Source organism: Manis javanica, chromosome 8 (genome assembly GCF_040802235.1).
Source record: "Manis javanica isolate MJ-LG chromosome 8, MJ_LKY, whole genome shotgun sequence".
NCBI classification, from domain to species: Eukaryota; Metazoa; Chordata; class Mammalia; order Pholidota; family Manidae; genus Manis; species Manis javanica.
Window position 1 is genome coordinate 50359779 of NC_133163.1, and position 19303 is coordinate 50379081.

The window sequence follows — 19303 nt, forward strand, 5'->3', positions numbered from 1 at the left end:
ATTAAATTCTCATAGTCAGCGGTAAGCTATGAGTCCATTTAAAAACAACCAATTTTAACACATCCATTAAGGAATAAAGACACTATATAAAGAAGATTATGTAGTTTAAAATATATTTCACTGTGAATAACTGAAAATAAAAACACCCGCTGGATAGTGCTTAAACAACTAATGTTTTATCTAAATAAAATCTATAGTATGTGCTAATTGCAAACATTGTCTTTTTTTGCCTCAGAATTTTCATTTTTCTTTATCCTTGGATTCTAGTAGTGTTCCTGTTCCCTTACTCTCTGTATTTTGTCCTACTTTAAAGTTAGTTGAGCCAAGGAATTGAAGATGGCATAGATATCATACAAAGTGTACCTAATTTTAATTGACAGTCTACTGGAGAGTCTAGTTCACCCTTATCCAACTACGATGAGACAAATGCATTAGTGCAGAATTCAATTTCTTATTAAAGTTCCTCAAAGGTCCAGTAAGTCCATGAGGTTCACATGTCAATTAATTCCAAATATCAGTCTGCAACAATTTTTTATGTCCTACTCTTTCTGGATATGTGGTAGCCTTTATTGTTGAAAATAAAATGAAATAGTATGAAAGCAAGAATGGCAGAAAGGTGGAAGTAGTGATGGGGAAAAGGAGGGAAAAGTTAGGCTACTTTCCAACTGATTTCTCTCTTTCTGAAGTGTCTTCAGCACGGCCAGTTACATGAGTAGGATGTTTACTACTTTAATATTAGTGCATTACTATGGTAATATTTTTCCACTAAAATGTCATATTTAGGAATGTAAGGATGATAAGTACTAAAAATATGTCTATTATCTGAAAACATTTGTATAAATGTATAAATTTGTATAAAAGTTTATCAAGGCTTCATTAGTTAACTCTATTAAGTAATAACTGAGTGTCCAGTCTTAAGCAGTAAATGAATGTGTGTGTGTATGTGTTGTTTTGAAAATAGACCTACACATTCATGAATGTATTCATTCATTTAACAAATATTAAAATATTTGAGAGAAAAGATTCTGATGCTAATTTACATAAGTCGTCATATACTATTAAAAATGATTCTAAAGGAAATGTTATTTTAGGCCTACAATTACTAACATTTTACTTTCTTTATACATGGTGATAGGTTTAGAAGTATTTTTATCTCCAGTTCAGAAAAAAATAATAAATATTTAATTCAAACTTAGATAGTTCAGGCGGCTCAGATTATGAGACTATTAACTCAAATGCATATCTTTAAGTTGTTTCTGTTTAAATAGGTGCTGGAAACTCATCTTTTATAAAATAAAAATATGATAGAAAATGACAGCTCAGTAACTGAGATCACGATGAGATCTTCGATATCTCATCGTGTCTCCTCTCTTATCTGTGGGTCAGAAGCAGGGAAGGATCGACAATATGGAAGCAGCCTGGGTGTCTGTCCATCAGTGGATAAATGGATAAAGAAGATGTGGTGTATGTACACAATGGAATACTGTTCAGCCATGAGGGGGAGGCGAATCCTGCCATTTGCAACAACATGGATGTAGCTGAAGGATGTTATACTCAGTGAAGTGGACCAGGTGGAGGAACACAGGTGCCAAATGATTTCCCTCATTCGTGGAATATAACAACGAAGCAAAACTGAAGGAACAAAACAGCAGCAGGCTCACAGACTCCAAAAAGAGACTAGTGGTTACCAAAGGGGAGGGGTGGAAGAGGGTGGGGTGGGGGGGTAGAAGGGGATTAAGGAGCACTATAATTTGAAAGCACAATATAGTTAGCTCATGAGGAAGTCAGTACAGCACAGAGAAAACAATACTCTATAACATCTTAATGTAAAAGAACATATTGAATCAGTATTGTAAAAAATATTGAGTCATACAAGTGTTGGCACTTTTTTATGCTAGTGACATTAAAAATTATATCTGAAATAATAAATTTAAGTAGATCTAAAGAAAATACAGTATTAACTAATTTTGATCTAACTTCCAATCTTTAATGTTTTTCTTAAAAGGAGTATTAACTCTTGCTGCTTGATTAATATGTGTTTGATGTGACAGCAGAGTGGGCAGCACAAATAAATCAGGCTTAAAATGCAACTGTAAAATAAAGTGACAGCTGATTTAAAAGGATAAAAATCCTACACATTTAGAAGTTTCATTTTTCATTGCTAACGGGGAATTAATTTTAGTTGTCATTTTCCTTTGTCCCTTTATCTAAGTTCAGAAAATATGGTGGAAATGTATGCAGCCTTCTGCAAATTTGTTAGCAATGAGACGAGAGGGGTGACTTTCAAAAACACAGGACATTTCACTCTCTAATTTTTCTTTTTGAAAATCCTTGACCTTTCAAAAATTTGCATGATGCTTGTGGTGTTGTTTTGATGGTCTGCTTCCTTTGAAATATTTCAGGAGCAATTCTCATATCATCTGAGGATTTTCTCCTGTTGTTGGCTTTCAATAACAAAGAAAAGAATCTGAGGACAGACACCTTTCTTGATTTTAGATGCAATGTGGTGTTTCTAATTCTTTTCAAATTGTTCTGTGGCACCCCCTGATAAAATGTATGTATGCATTTGATGATTTTTTCTACCTTCTCTTATTGTTAATTAAGCAAGTAAAAATTCTTATCCCAGCTACCCATTTCATCCAGACTCTGCTTTCAGATTTACTGGATGGGTGATGAGGATATATTCTAGTAACATCCTTCTCCTACAAAGGCAAAAATTAGCATGTATGGCTTTTTCTCTTATACCACTAAGTTTTATTCATTTCTAAATTCCTGTTTCTTCAAGGTATTTATTGGATATGAAATGAGTATTTTTTAATTACTTCCTACATTCTTCTATTAACTAAATTAAATTATGCAGCAACCTATTAGAATTGCTGCTTTAGGGTAGAATTGGCTCTGTAGTAAATGTCAACTAAACACAATCTCCTATGATCAGATCCTTTCTAAAAAGTACCCTGTTCTTGGGTACTTCAGATTCTGCTTGTTTATCCTCACCAAAATCCTAAATATGGCTTGGTCACCCACAATTCCATTGCCACAGCTAGACCATTCTTTCCTTTCCTCTTTGACCTCCCCTCCTCAGGCCATAGCAATCACCAGTCCTGCAGGGTGAACAGTATGTATCTCTGGCATTTACCTTCTGATGACTTACTTGTCCAGCCCCTTGAGATTGTCCTCAAATTTCAAATACTTCTCAGGTCCAACAGTACTTACAGTAAAAGATAAGCAATCAGAAACTGTGGTAGAGTTTATGGTTGTTAACTGACAGGAGCATTATGGAATACCATGACTTTAAGTTTTTGTCATGCCTATAGCTAATTGTTTGCAGGAAAAATGATGACTATTTCTAGGGCTCTGAGAAGCAAGCCATATGGACAATTAAAAGTTGTAATCTTTAATATTAAAATCTATCCTAAAAGTAACTTAAATATAAAAAAGAGTCTTGTATGAGAGGGTTTGGAATTAGTTTATTTCACTTTGATGAGTATTAAATAGCTGTTTTTCTAAGCACTTTCCTTATTGTTATAGTGAATACAAAGATATGTGAGACAGTCCCTGCACTTACAAAGTTTATATTCTAGCCAGGGACATATAAGTAACACTGTGAATGATTAAAATACAAGACAGTCCATTTTCCTAACACTTAATCCAGTAAAGACAGAAAGACAGACATAATTTTTAATTATATTATCTTAATTTATTATCTTACACTTCTGGAGATCAGAAGTCTAGTTACAAAAATTTCTTATAATTAGAACAATTAGATAGAAGAACTAGCAGAACACTTAGGATAATCCAGTCAAGGTCTCTCATTTTGCAGATGTGGAAAATTCTGCACAGAAGTGACTTGCCCAAGGACACAAACCAAATAAGCACTACATCAGGTCTCAATATGCTGTCTTAACTCCTACATGAGGGCTCTTTCTATTATAGCCAGCACCCTTGTTAGACAAAATGATTTTCTGTTCTTATATATTAGAAATGGCAATCCAAATATTTCCTACCAATAGTTATCTTATGTAAACATAAAGACTTAGTAATAGTACTGGTTAAGTATTCTAGAATAAAATACTTGTTTTCCTGGAATTTATAAGCTGAGAAGGCTGATGGCAAGTGAAACCCATTGTTCCTAGAGGGCTGGGAACTGACTCATGGATGAACAGGAAATTCTGTCAGCAATCAGCATGGCTTCATTATACTCTTCTGCTCTCTCAAACCCCCTTCAGTTCTGCTATAGCCAAAACTTTTGCAATGAAAGCCAGAAGCTACAGAGTGGCTATCAACACTTCACTACTACTTTGGCCTTGGAAAAGAAAATATATGTATTGCTCTTGTGAAATAGTGTTTTAAGCTATGCAAAGGAAATTGGAAGCTGAATTAAATCTTTTTTGTGCATTCCAAAACCAAAGTGTACACTAAATATCCCATACATTAAATTATATGTTCCTTGGACTAGTGAACAGTGCTAAACGAAGATGATGCTAAAGCCATGTTGAGTAAAAACAAAATTTTATGTTCTTTCTTATTAATGACTATGCCCGCAATAGCTTAGTTATGGAAGAGCTATGTAATGTGTGAATTAACATATTTAAACTTAATACATAGTGGACTTTAATAAGTAGTGCAAAGAGTTATTTGCATAAAATTGAATATACAGGTAATATGAATAAATTAAAAATGAATTTAACTGATTTAGCTGACTGTTATCACAGATCCTTGGCCCCAATATTTTCTCTTTGAAATAATAACTTGAATCATTTTGGAAAATATGAAGTAATATAGTTCCTTTCCCTTTTATTTGAGTCAAATTTAAACTACAGAGGTTAGAGTCATCCAGGAAATGCTCAATTTCTAAGAATGAAGAATAATTTAAAGACAAGAATTCTGTGGACCAAGCAGATTTATCCAAAATCAACATTTAATTGGTTTACTTTCAAATACCAAAGTTAGTAATTTCTTATTTTGATATAATGGCTGTGGAAGTAGCAAGAATAATGCCACAGCAGAAAAAGATGCCTACTTCTTAATGCACAAGATCAATGAATATGTAATGTTACAAGGGAAAGGGAATTAAGATTATAGATGGAACTAAGGTTGCTAATCAATTATTGTAAATAAAGAGATTATCTTATTTTAGACTTCTGATCTCCAGGAATGCAAGATAATTGTGATAGTTACTTTTACGCCTCAAATTGGGTAGGCCATGGACTCAGAATTTGGTCACGTACCTGTCTAGACATGATTGTGAAGGTATTTTATAGATGAGATTAACACCTAAATCAGTAGACTGAGTAAAGTCATTTATCCTCCAAAATGAGGGTAGGTCTCTTTGAGGGCCTCCAGGTAAAGGCTGATCTCCACCAAAAGACAGGAAATTCTGCTAGCAGACTGCCTTCAGACTCAGGTTGCAACCTAATTCTTCCATAGTCCACAGACTGCCTGTAGATTTTAGACTTACCAGCCCCCACAGCAGTGTGTACAAATTCCTTATAATCTTTCTCTGTCTCTCTTTCCCTTTCTATACACACATATATAGACATATAAATGTATACATATTTTTACCTGTATATATACACATATACACTCATATCCTGTTGTTCTCTGGAGAACACTGATTAATATAATAATAAAGTTGTGCTGTTTTAAGCCACCAAGTTTATGATAGTTTGTTCTAGCAACAATAGGAAACTAATACAAGTATAAGTCACACAAGTTTCCAAAGGGCTTCATTCCTTCTGAAGGCTCTGGGGAACAATCTATTTTCTTGCTTTTTCCCGCTCCTGTAGGTTGCCCCCATTTCTTGGTTTGTGGCCCCTTCCATCTTCAAAGCCAGCAGGGGCTTGTTGTCTCTATTATACTGCATCAGTTAGATGCAGCTGAGTCTTCTGCTTCCTGCTTCCACTTGTATGGATCCACCAAAATAAACTCAAGTTAAAGGGCAGCTAATTAGCAACTATAATTTCATCTGCAATTTCAATTACCCTTTACCACATAATATAACACACTCACAAGTTCTAGAGATTCAGAAGTGGACATTCTGCCTACCACACTCCTCTAGAGCTTCCCAAAAGAAATGGAGCCCTGCAGACACCATGATTTTAGTCCAATCATTTAACTGAGTCAGACTTTCAACACCCAGAACTGAGAGATAATAAATTTGTGTTGTTTAAGCCACTAACTTTGTGGTAATTTATTTCAGCAGCCATAAGAAACTAATACAGTTTTTATGATGAACAAAGGAGAAGTTTACACATAGAATTTGTATCTAAACATAAAATGAACCTCTTTGGGAATTTTTAGTAAGCCAGAGGGATTCAGATATTTCATGCACTTTAAACATAATGCTTCCAGAGTTTCAGAGCTAAGTAAAAGGAAAAAAGAAAAGATAATTGACAGTAGACCTGAAGGCAGATATTACCATATGTCAAGCACACTAAAATGTGTTTTTTGTAGATTAGTGTTCTGGAGATAGGTTTATAGGAAAACAAGTTCTCCAAAATGAAATATTACTGAAAAATTTAGGTTTGTTTGTTTGTTTTAAACACAGGGCTTTATTGTGTTTACATTCATTGGAAATATCCAAATAGTTGTACACTGTTTCAAGAACTTCTTGACCATGTAATTTAACGTTTCCCCTAATGCATAATTCTGCTGAACATAGTATGGGAAATGCTGCAAAAGGGTTGGAGGGTTGGTACACTGGATATTCTACGAAAGCTGCCATTAAAATAATAAATATCTCTGACCATCTGATTTCATATAGTTAGAGAGAAATGAATGTACATATCTAATTAGAAAACTCTGAAAAATAGGTTGGTAACACAACTAAAAATGTATACTGAACACTCCCCACAGGTGTAGCTCCCATTAGTGTTACAAAGAAGTAAAATCACCTATGAAGCAGTTACAGACCTGCACATAGCCAGATAAAACTGGAGAACTCTTTGATTTGGGATCATTCTACAGTGAAAACCATGAAAATCAGTGTAAAACGAGACTTTCTCAGTTCCAATCAGCCCACCCTTCCCTGCTGAGGCAGTGGGTCAGCTCTCAGGGTTGGCTCTTCTTCCTAGGTCCGCTCACCCAGGATTTTGCACCTTGGGTACAGCCACAAAGTAAAGGAGAAAGAAGTAAACAACCATGGAGAAAAGACATGAGCCAAACTGAAGTAAGTGAACAGGGCTAAAGCTGGAAGGCATATTGATCTCAGTCTACAAAACAACACAGTCTAATTGTAATAAGATACATGCACATCCAGTGAAAGTACATGAAAGGAATTGTGTGATTAGAAATCAAACACGTGATTCAGGTAGTAAGTTCAAACAGAAACTAGAACAAAGAGAAACAATACAGGCAAGGTGGCTTGGAGTTCTAGGAACCCTGATATATTAGTTGAATCTTGTGGGTTTTGGTTTACAGGATAAGAGAGGAAAAGGTATTCCTAGGTGAGGGGACATGAGAAAAGTGCAGACAGACATAGGAGAGAGGAGTATATTAATCATGCAAGAAAGCACTGTCTAGAATTAGTCGAGTAAAGTTTCTTCTATATTTTGAATGGACACCATTTATCACTTTCTTAGGATATGTTATTATTTGTGTGTGCAGGTATGTGTGTGTGTAGATGTTGGAGAGGTGCAAGGAGCAAGGAACTGAGGGTCAAAATCTAGAGAGAAATAAAACTCAGCCTGGAAAGCCATGTAGTCAGTGTGACTTCTCCCCTCAAGGCATTTGAGGATTTTAAAGCAGCAGCTAAAAGACCAGGAAGTAGAGCACAGAATAATTTCTGAGAAGCTAAGAACAGCTTGTGGCAATGCTATGTGTCTAGGAAGCAAAATATGGATGTCTGGACCCCAAAATGAAAACCAGCCCTAGTAAACACCCCAGGCTTTTCGTTGGATATCTGGAGGGCTATCTCTAAAAGTAAAAGTAATTCAGAAACATATCTATCTGTACCAAGTATGAAGCCTAGGTTCAAATAAGTGTATTTTATGATTGGATTAAAGTGGTCTTTTCCTGACCCAAGATCTGTTAGAAACAGAAGGAAATAGTTTCTGAAGGAAGATAACATTATTTAAAACCTCAATGCATCTGCAATTTTTTTATATACAATATCCAATATTCAGTCTAAATTTGTCAGTCAGAGAGGAGTGAAGGTCACATGATGCATACCAAAAGAACAATAGAAATAGTCCAACAAAAGATCCAGATACTGGAGCCAAACATCAGATGCAAAATATCTGTGACTAATATACTGAAAAGTCACGTGACCAAAGGACAAATTCAGCAGCAAATAAACTGATAAATAGGAAATGGAAATTGCAGGATTTAAAATAAGAAAAATAAAAATTCAATATATGCTCTTAACAGTAGCAGTAACCATCTTAGAATTAGTTGAAATAAAAACAAATGGAAGATGTGTCAGGAATAAAACATGTGACTGAAGCATGGAGAAATAAAATGATGAAAAAGAGAAACCAGCATAAGAGACATATGGAATATGACAAAGTGTTCTAACTAAATGGAATTGGAATATCAGAGAGAGAGTGAAGAGAGAATAGAGGAAGTTATACTTGAAATTATGATGGCTCAGAATTCTCTAAAACTGATAAAAGATGTACTGCAAGAAACTATTAATACAACAGACCCAGTCTTACAAGGGGCCTGCTTGTAGTCCTGGCCCATGGCTGGTGTCTGGGAATTTGGCTTTTAAAATGTTCTCTGATATTGTTCTTGCTATGTCAGCCTGCTTAGACTAAACATACATGTGATTTATGATGAATACCTGCTTTTCTTCTAAAAGTCCAGAATTTAGATAAACCTTAAAATCTGAGTCTCAGAGAGGCTTTCCTGAACAGAAACATTGCATGCATACAGCTGCATTTTCACTGCTGAAGAAAAGAGCATGCTCGGTTGCTCGGTGTGACTCTTCCTGGGCTGGGAGAGAGAGAGAAAACATAGGAAACACATGCCAGAGTTTCTCCAAATTCTGCCTTATGTGCATTTTCCCCTTACTGATTCAGCTATTCATCCTTAATGTGTCAAGATAATAAATCGTATCCTTGAATACAGCTATGTGCTGAATCCTGTGACTCCTTTTAGCAAAACTCTAAATACGGGCATGGTCTTGGGACTCCCTGAACAAACATCTACTTATATGTTCAAGAAACTCCAGCAACCCCAGGCAGGATAAGTAGAATGAAAACTACATCTAAGTACATCATAGTAAAAATGTGGAAAGTGAAAAACAAAAAGAACATTTTAAAGGACACCAATTAAAAAACACACATTACTTTCAGAGGAGCAATATGACATCCTTACTTGGCTTTAGCACCACACAATGACAGAAAAAATAGTTATAAAAATCTTCAAAGGGCTGAAAAAAACCCTGAAATAACTACTAGTCTAGAAATGTATATTCAGATAAATACCCTTCAAAAAAAGTAGGATAGCTCCTTTGTGTTCGGTCTACCTGCAATAGCACACTGCACTTGGTCTCCCAAGTCAAAAGCTGTACTTTGGCAGGTGTCTGTAATGAAGGGCTGTGACTTTTCAGAACCGTTATAATTGATGGCAGTTAAATTTACAAGAGGAAACAAGCCATTGCTTTCATTGCAACAACCAGGAATAAAAATATAAATTAAAAACTAAATCTTAAAGAGATAAGAGGGTTGTTTAAGATAGCTGAATAAACTTTAATCTAAGAGAGGGAAGAGCCCTTCCTAGGCAAGCTGAGATCATCCGCCAGTTTCTTCCTCAAAAGCATTTTCCAAGCCTGGGTAAGGGCTGATTACAGGCTTGACACAGTAAGAGACTCTATTAGGAGAAACAGAAAGCAAGAGAGTTTATGACTCAGCAGACTGCCACAGGGCAGTCGAAGCCAGGGAACCCCTCGTGGCAGCAGGGTTGTTTGTTAAGAAACTCCACAGGATATTTGTTAAGACCCAGAGCAGCATAGTTCAGAAACACAGAATGGGATTTCTCACAAAGGGTCAGTCAAAGCCATGTTCGGGAAGCAGGCCTACAAGAAATGTATGAGAGGTCACTCTCAACACATTTTCCATATTTTAAATATCTGTGAAATGTGAGGCTAAAGAGTTAACCTCAAAACATTCAGTAGGCTGAAATTTCAAAGAGGTAGAAAGACAGAATGGCCAGATTCAGTCAAAACAGCAAAGGTTGTACCTCAGGACATGAAGGCAGTGTGTTCTTCTGCAGCCTTATAGGAAACCATGCCCCGCAAGGAGAGCCTACAACAAACACACAATAGGTCTCACCTATGAGACTTGAAAGATCAGCTGAAACTAAATGGAGCTGCATCCTAGTTCCAACCTGGTTCAATATCTGATTAGACTGAACTACCAGCCTCTCACAGTATCTGCATGAAAGAGAAAATTTTCTAGGAATAGATGGCATCAACTTCTATCTCTATGGGTATTTTGCATAATAGCACACTGTCACATGACATGAGAAGATTCATGAAATGTGACAAATAATCAAGAAGAAAAAATAGATAGTAAAAGCAAACCCAAGGATTACTCACATATCAGGACTTGAAAGAACATTATTAACAATTTTAGAGAAAATGGAGGAAAATGGACAAAATGAATAAAGAGAGAAGTTCAATTGATAATTAGAATGTATGAAATACACATTATATAATGGAAGTTATAAAACTAAAATATAAATAGTATGAATAAAAATCTATTAATTAGATTAGCAGATCAGACATAACAGAAAACAAGATTAATAAATACTGTCAGGCAAAAAATAAAAAGAACAGAATACATGTAATAATGTGAATCTAGTCAAATGATATCAAATGATATATAACTAGAGTGTCAGAAATAAACTAGAAAAAATGGAGAAGAAATATTTAAGTGATAATTGTCAATAGTTTTAAAAATTTGATTTTAAAACAATGTATTCAAGAAATTCAACAAATGCAGGAAGGTATAAAAACAAAGAACACACATCAGAATAAAAGTGTGAAAATCGAGACAAGAAGAAAATTGTACACATAGCTAAAGATGAAAGATCCATTATATCCTTGATAATTGGAATGTGTAAAATATACATTATATAATGGAAGTTATAAAACTAAAATATAAATAGTATGAAAATAAAAATCCATTAAATAGATTAGCAAGGAAACAAGACAGATGGTAGATCTCTTTACAAAAAGATGCAAATTATTTCCAATATATAATTCTATACCCAGGAAGAACAAGAAACAAAGGAGGGATGTTGAGTGAAGACCAGATGGGACAAAAACCCCCAAATATATAGGTAATAGACTTTAGCCCAAATATATGATTTAATTATATACAAGTAGACTAAAGACTACAATTAAAAGATAAAGCTTATAGGCTGAAGCAAAATAATAAAGCCCAATTTTTTGCCTTTACGAGAGGTACAGTTTAATAAAAAGACATAAAATGGATGAGAGTAAACTATATCATACAAATACTAAAAATTAATGAAGCTACATTAATATCAAAGTATAGAAAATATGTGTTAACGAAACAAAGAGAAAGCATATTCGTAAGAGGGTAACTAAGACAGTGATTATGTGGAATATACATGGAACCATGTCATATGTAGAACCAGCCATGTCCGTGCTAGAAAAGGGAAAAATTAGGGTGAGGGTGTTTTCAAATATCTGAAAAGTTTTAAGGTGGATAAGGTTTAAAATTCATATACCTAAAAGAAAATTAGGACCAAATGACACAAATTATTTAAAGGCATATCTATGTAAAATATAATGAACAATCTTAAGTAACACAATTTAGACTACTTTTGTGATAAGCTCCCCACTTTGATGACATTCAGGCAAACTGGATAACTACTTGTTTGGAATATAGTAGAGAAGATTCAAACATCAAAGAGAGGACTTGACTACTGATAACCATGTCCCATATCTGGTCTAACAGTCCATGACTGTCAGTAGCCACAGATCAAGACAAATTTAAAACAAAAATGTAAATAAATTAGATATCACGTAAAATGGAGATGGCAAATGTAAGAAACATTTTTATTTTGATAAGTGGAAATACTGTTATTAAAAAGAGTATATATACCCCCTAAATTATAGTAAAAATGATTGATTTCAGAAGAGATCACATTGCTTGGCTAAGATTTATAAAGAAAATTCTATCAAAACTGGAGAATGTGGAGCAAGAAGGTCAGCTGACTTTAGATGAATGATCTGAAGTATGTGTGGGACATGTTATAGAATATCAGAGTGGGAAGAAAGGGAATTATGCAAAAGATGTGATAGATTCAAGAGAAAATATCAATATATATCTGTTGGTTCTCATTCCCTTAGAGATTTTATAACCTGATGGAGTTGCTCTTCATTATCCTTAATTATGGCTGCAAGTGCACACAAAATACAACTAACTACTTTAATTTAGATAATTCATCGAAAAAACTGTCAAAGTACTGTGGACTTGATAAACTAGTCCCATTAAAATAGTAGATTTGATAGTTTGAGTCTCTAGTTTTACTTAAGATGCTGCTTTTGTTAATTATTTCAGTTGAGTATGTGGCTAACTGATGTGTTCCAGTCTTCAGAATGCAGGAGGGACCCAAATGTCATCTTCATAAAAAACAAAAAATGCCTCTCTGTAATTCTGTCTGCTCCTCTAAGATGCTGATCCCAAAATACTACACCATTTTTGCTGCCTTTGACATCATGATTCAAATGTTATCTGCCTAGACTAGTATGTTTCAGAACTCAAAGGCTTGGAAATGTCTAGTCCTGGCTTCCATGATTGTCTCTCTGTCTCACCTTCAAAAGATGAAAAGAATAAATATATTTTGCTGCTCTTCTAATATGCAAATTCAAGTTCCCTGTATTGAGAGTTCTGGAGTACATATTATTGTTACTGATGTTGAAGTAAAGCTGTTGGAAATGCTGCTCTTGGCTTTGACAGAAGAATAGATGATTAGAATAAAATTGCACTTCTCTGGTGGTGTTAAACATTGGCCAGCTGCCCAAATTCAGTGGTGCACATTCTGGTAGGCTTAGCTTCTCTCCTGACACATTGCACCACCGAGCAGACTTCCCCTGCCTGCTACTTCAGGTGTGCTGGGATTGATATATTTATTCCGCCTCATTGCCTGTGAGTACCTAAGGCATTAAAGGAAAGATTAACCTGCAGGTATGATGAACACTGGGGATTCTTACATTAGATGTCACTTTTTGAAGCACTGCCTTTCAAAGAAGCACACATACAAGTGAGATCAAGATGGAATTTGTACTATGTCAGTAGTTTTAACTATTTGCTATAAGACTGAAATTTTGTACAGTATCATATCATAAACCAAATGCAGTTTTGTAGATTTTATATTTAATTCATAGCTCCAGGCATTATAGTCAAGATACATAACAGTAACAAAGGGTTCCATAAAGAGTACAGGAGAAAAAGAGATTTATACAAATTCCTGCTATATAAATTTTTGGTAGCAGACAAAAAAACTGAAAAGTTACTTTTAAACATATTTAAAAACAGTTTCCCTTTCCCCTACTATGCTCTCCAATAGATTAGTTTGGTTGCATTTTTACAGATTCCACTATATACTGCTACACAGAATAAAAATCACTATAGTGTAGTGACTGAGAATGCAGACACAGAAATGCCAGAATTATAATTATGACCTAGGGCAGATTTCTAAACATGTCTTAACATATCTGTGCCTCAGTTTCCTCATCTATGAAACACTTAGTTACTTTCTCATAGGGTTGCTGTGAGAATGAAATGGTAACAGTACTTAACAAGCACTTAGAATGATGCCTGACACCCAGCGGATGCTTGGTCAGTGTCAGCTATTAGGATTGAACAGAACAGATAGTGAGCATACTGGACATTCATGAAACCATGGAAAGTACACACGGCCCAGGTTCATCCTAGGGAAGGGAAAAACTGGGGGTGAGATAGTTGTCTTAAAATGTCTGAAAAGTGTTTAATACTTTAAACTGAATATATCAGAGAAGAAAAAATGCCAACAGGCAAATTTTATATTTCTGTGTATACACATGTATACACACAAATCACCTCTCCATTCCCAACCAAAAGTCATGCCCCCAAAGGTCCTGAGGTAATGTAAATTCAGACAGAAGTCATTTGGATTACAGAATTTAATCTGTACTGTTACAGACAATTTAGCCTAGAAAATGGAATCAGATAACATACAGATCCTGGGCTCTTTAGAGACTGAAGCGTCCACTCAGGCATCATTAACTTCAAAAATACAGTAAATTATCAAGTAACCTTCACCCAATTCCATCCAAATGTCAATGAAAAATTATAGTCTTTCATAATCTGATGATAAAAGGAACAGAGGGAGAAATGGAATAAAGAAACAGCCTTCTTCTTGAGCTCTGTTACCCAGTTCTTTAATATTATCAGCAAACCATATCAGATGACTCAGCCAAAATTTGAAATTACTCAGTTCTAAAATCATATGCACTTACTGGGAAAAAAGAAGTCTGTACATTCAGGCCTATTGGGGCTACTAGGATGGTCTAACAAAGTTCAGGAAGCAGTGATTCAGCTCTGGATGCATGTTAGAATCACCTGAAGACTTGGGACAAAAGCTGATATCCAGGTGCCACCCCAGGGAATCTAATTTTTTTAGTCTGGGGTAGTGACCCAGAAGTGTGTTTTTGAAAGCTCTCCCAGTAATTCTAATATGCAGCAAAGATTGAGAACCATTGGTAGGGTCTTAATTATTCAAACAGACATATTCTAAATACAGTTGACATGGAAAGAAACATTGAAAAATTATTACATAAATTTCAATGTTTATGAAATAAACATTGAAAAATAGAGCCAGGGTACCTTGTAAGAGAAGGGCAGGAGGTTTGGATGCTTATACTTAAGTTCTCAATAAAGTTATAGTTGACATCAGGTTCCTGTATGAATATTAATACATCTGCAATATGTATTAACATCCCAATGTTTCATCTAGTATAGCCACTGGGGAAAAACAAAGAGCACCAACTAGACTCAGACGTAGGGATATAAATCTAGCTACAACAAGGTCTCTGCATATAAGAAGCTTAAAGTTGTGTTTTGGCATAAAATAGCATAGCTTGAACACGGAGCTAATGTTTATTTATTGAGTTTTTACAATGTGGAAAGGCACTGTTCTAAACACATCACATACGTTATCTTCTCTCCATTTTATAGTTAAAGTAATGGAGGAACTGAGAGTCTAAAAAAATTATCCAAGATTATATTGCTGCTGATAGTGGAGCCAGAATTTTAGCTCCAGCAGTACACCTGAAGAGCCTACACCTGGGCCCCATACCATGCTGCTTTTCAAGCTCAAAGCCTCTCTGTAGCTCTATCACTCAATGATCTACTGTGTCTTTATGTGTAAATCCATATATATTTATTAAGAAAGTATTCTTTGAAAACCATCTGTTTGATACCTTAGCTGAAGCAAGGTTTGAGATATATGGCTTTGCTTTGTTTGCTTAAGGTTTTGAACAAATATAAATTTGTGATATTTGATTGGCACCAATGAAGAACAATTCTTGGAACTTATAACCTAGATAATTTTATGGAATTATATATGAATAAAATAATTTACAGAACTGAAAGGAAACCTAGAAAACCAAACCTGGTAATACAGGGAACAGGAACACAGAGTATCTTTTTAGGGCCCAGTGATTGAAATAAGTCATATTGAACCATTTCCTCTCTTGTGTCACTTCACTGAATACCCAGATTTAAAGAAGAGTCTGACTGACTGAACTGAGGTCCTAAGCCCACATCTTGGCCAAGAAAGTCTTGGCACCTTGATAATAAATTCTACCTGGATCATTTAAAAGAGGGAAATAGTTCTCCAAAGAAAGCAAGGTGCTGTTACAAAAAAAGCTGGTAACAGTAGCAACAGCTGTCCAATAAATCTCTACTACTAGTGAGATGAAGCAATGCAGTGATTTTGAGGTCTTATACAATGAGTCTGCCTATTGGTCAAAATCTGCCCTTGAAGAGGAAGGTGGAAAGAGGACAAAGTGTAATTCATTCACAAGATAACTACAAGCACAGTCACTACATATCAGTAAGCTTATTCATCCTCCCCTGAATCTACCCACTTACCGATACCTTATGATTTCAGAAGATCAGTCCTCTCCCAGATAATTAAGGCTGGAGGTGAATAATCCCAAAGCTTCTACAATTGAAATTACTTAATATGAAGCCAGGAAAGACTCTTTCTAGTTTAGCTAAGTAAAATTTAAGAGTAGTTGTCTGTCTTCCCTTGACTAATTCCCTTCTGAAGACTGGATGTCACCCTCTAATGGAGCAGTGTAAGCATTTGTCCAGGACAGGACAACATTTGGTTAGGCCTAGGCATTCTTTCACCATTACCCCTACATTTACTACACTAGTTTCCTCATCTTATTGCTGTGCTAGAGATCTGTCTGTTATCCATAACTTCAAGTTCCTAGTCATGGCCTAATCTGCCAGCTGCATATCACTCCAAAATCCACGGCATTATTATGCTGTGTTGTGTCGCCTCTTCCCCACAGAGAAGATGAGAGTTGACACAATTACCTCTGGAGAGCTTGGTGAGTAAAGAGAGCACCCTAGACATATTCCCAAGGGAAAATAACACACAAGGAAGACAGAGATAAAGGGCTGCTTAAAGGCAAAATAAAAGGATAAACAACGAAGTATGTTGAAAACCAGGAGTTTGTATTGCAGAAGCAAAGATAATAGGAGAGCTGGCACAATGACGCACATGAAACAGCCACTTAATATTCAATGACTGACTAGTTGAGTATAGAAGGATAATCATGAAACAAGTCTTCTTGTATTTCTTCCTAAAATCATTATTGAAGATCACTGCTAACTACTCTTTTCGGGGGCATTTAAGGATAGCCTATGGATAATGATTCATATAAACAATGAATCACTTAAATGACAATTTTCAATTATGTTGAGCTAGTTTCAACCTGAGACCTGTACTTTAAATTGTGTGGCTTTATTATAATTAATTTGCAGCAGCAAATGTAAGATAATTTGATGATTACTTCTTTAAGGTCTTATTTGTACTGTCTACTTTCCTAGAAAACTGCTTACAAGTAGAAACTGCCAATTCATTGAAAGCCTTGACAACATGATCTATCAAAGACGGACCTGCTGACTAGATCCTGCATTTATAATTGGGATAGATTCCAAATAGAGCACCTCATAAATGCATTACTGTTTTTACTTGATGGACAAAAGAGACTATATTCCTGGACACATATGCAAATGTTTGAAGCATAGAAATTACAATGAATATTAAGTGAAAAAGGAAGTTTTTAATTCAACTAGTAGTCTTCCAAGAAGGAATAAACATTCAAGACAAGCCATTAAGATAATCCTTCCAGATGATTTTTAAAATGTGAGAATCAAGAGATTAATTTTTTTATAGGCCTGGCTCATGGGGGCTGTTATGTGGACTGCAGGGCACACCATTCATTATTCTGGTCAGTCAGTGGATAAATGCAGAACACAGGTAAGTAAATGAGAGACTGACTATTGTTCCACTGAAGTCTCTGGAATATTTAGAATTCACTTGTAAGTTCCATACTCAAGGTCAATCCTATTTATATCCTATTATATTCCATTTAAAGAGGACTTCATGTTTTTTTTCTGCTTAGTAGAATAACTTTAGTAGAGAATAGGAAAACATAATTCTTCCTAGCCAACATGCATTATTTTAAAAATCACATTTTCAATCACCCATAAATTCACAAATAGTTTTATTGGAATTAGTTTTCAATATCGGACAAAATTTGTCTTATTTCTAGTATGCTAATTCATTCTATCAAGTGACTAACACATCTTCTCATACAAAACTGAATGAAGGAGCATATGACTTGTGTGTCCAGTAACCAGCCATCTATGAAGCACCTTGATTAACGATGATGCCTTCACCTCTGTGCTCTTCCATTCATAGTCCGCACTTCAGTAATCTAGCCCGATGCCAGAATCTGTTATGCAGTGCTATCAGATATACTTTCTGATGGTTGAAGGAGTCTCCTTAATCATCTTGTAAGAATATCAATTTAGAAATCCAAGCAGGCTAGAGCTTCTAAAGAAGTAGTATATTGGTGAAATTTCCTAGTTCTCTTCATCGTGTGATTTTTTTTTGCCCCCCAAATTATGTGGCAGGTTTTTCTCAGTTACGTTTTATCAAACAACAATTTAAATAACAATTTATGGACTAGATAATTTACGGAAAAGAAGTGTGAGTTTAACATATTGATTGTAATCCACAGTCAATGCCACATTTTCATTTCATTTTTGAATGTCCTGCTTTTTTGAAGATTAACATCCTACCATTTCAAGCATGAAAATTTAAGTATAAAGAAAACTTTTCCCTCACTATGAACAAAGCTACCTATAATCATGTCCAATATGTTTTCTTTCTGGGAACCCCTTTTGCTATTCATTGACTATTCAATTTACTCCAATCTGAATCGTGACATCATTCTATCAAAACTATTCTTATTAAGAGTATCACTTTCTATCACTAAATCCAATGGTCACACTTCTTTCTCATTTTATGGAATTATCAGATATTTGATAAAATTGTCTGCTCCCTCTTTGGAAAAACTCATTACTTCCATGACCTAATATTCCACTGGTTTTTCTCTAACTTCTCAGAGCTATTCTTAGTCACCTTTGCCAGAGAGTTTCATGCCTTTTAGGATTAAATACTCTGTTCTCATAAGCACTCATTCTATACTCTCATTATATATTCTAAGCTCATCTCATCTACCCCTGTGTCTGATTTCAATTTAATACTAAATACTAGAAAAATTTTATCTAGAGTGTAGCCTCTTCCCTGTGCTCCATACCTATACTAGCCACCAGATATCTCCATTTACACGTTTTTGACTCATCTCAACTCCAATAAATCCAAATCCCATCATCTGCCACCTCCTCAACAATTCTATCTCAATGAATGCCACCTATCTCTAACCAGTTGTCCTAACCAGAATCTTCATTCAGTATCAAGTTTGATCCCTCCCTTTTCTTCATCTGCCAGCTGTAATTACCAGTTCTTATTGATGTTACTATGTTTAGATTATAACCATTTTTCTTTATCCTCACTAGTCTAAGGCACTGTCACATCTTGTTTGCATTACTATCATAGCCTTTTCAGTGTTTTTTCTCTGTCATCTCTTGCTCCTCTTTTTCATGCTGGATAATTATACTTTAAATTATAAAAAAATTTTCATGTTTTTATATTGGAGAAAATTATACTTTTAACAAAAATAGTATTACATTTT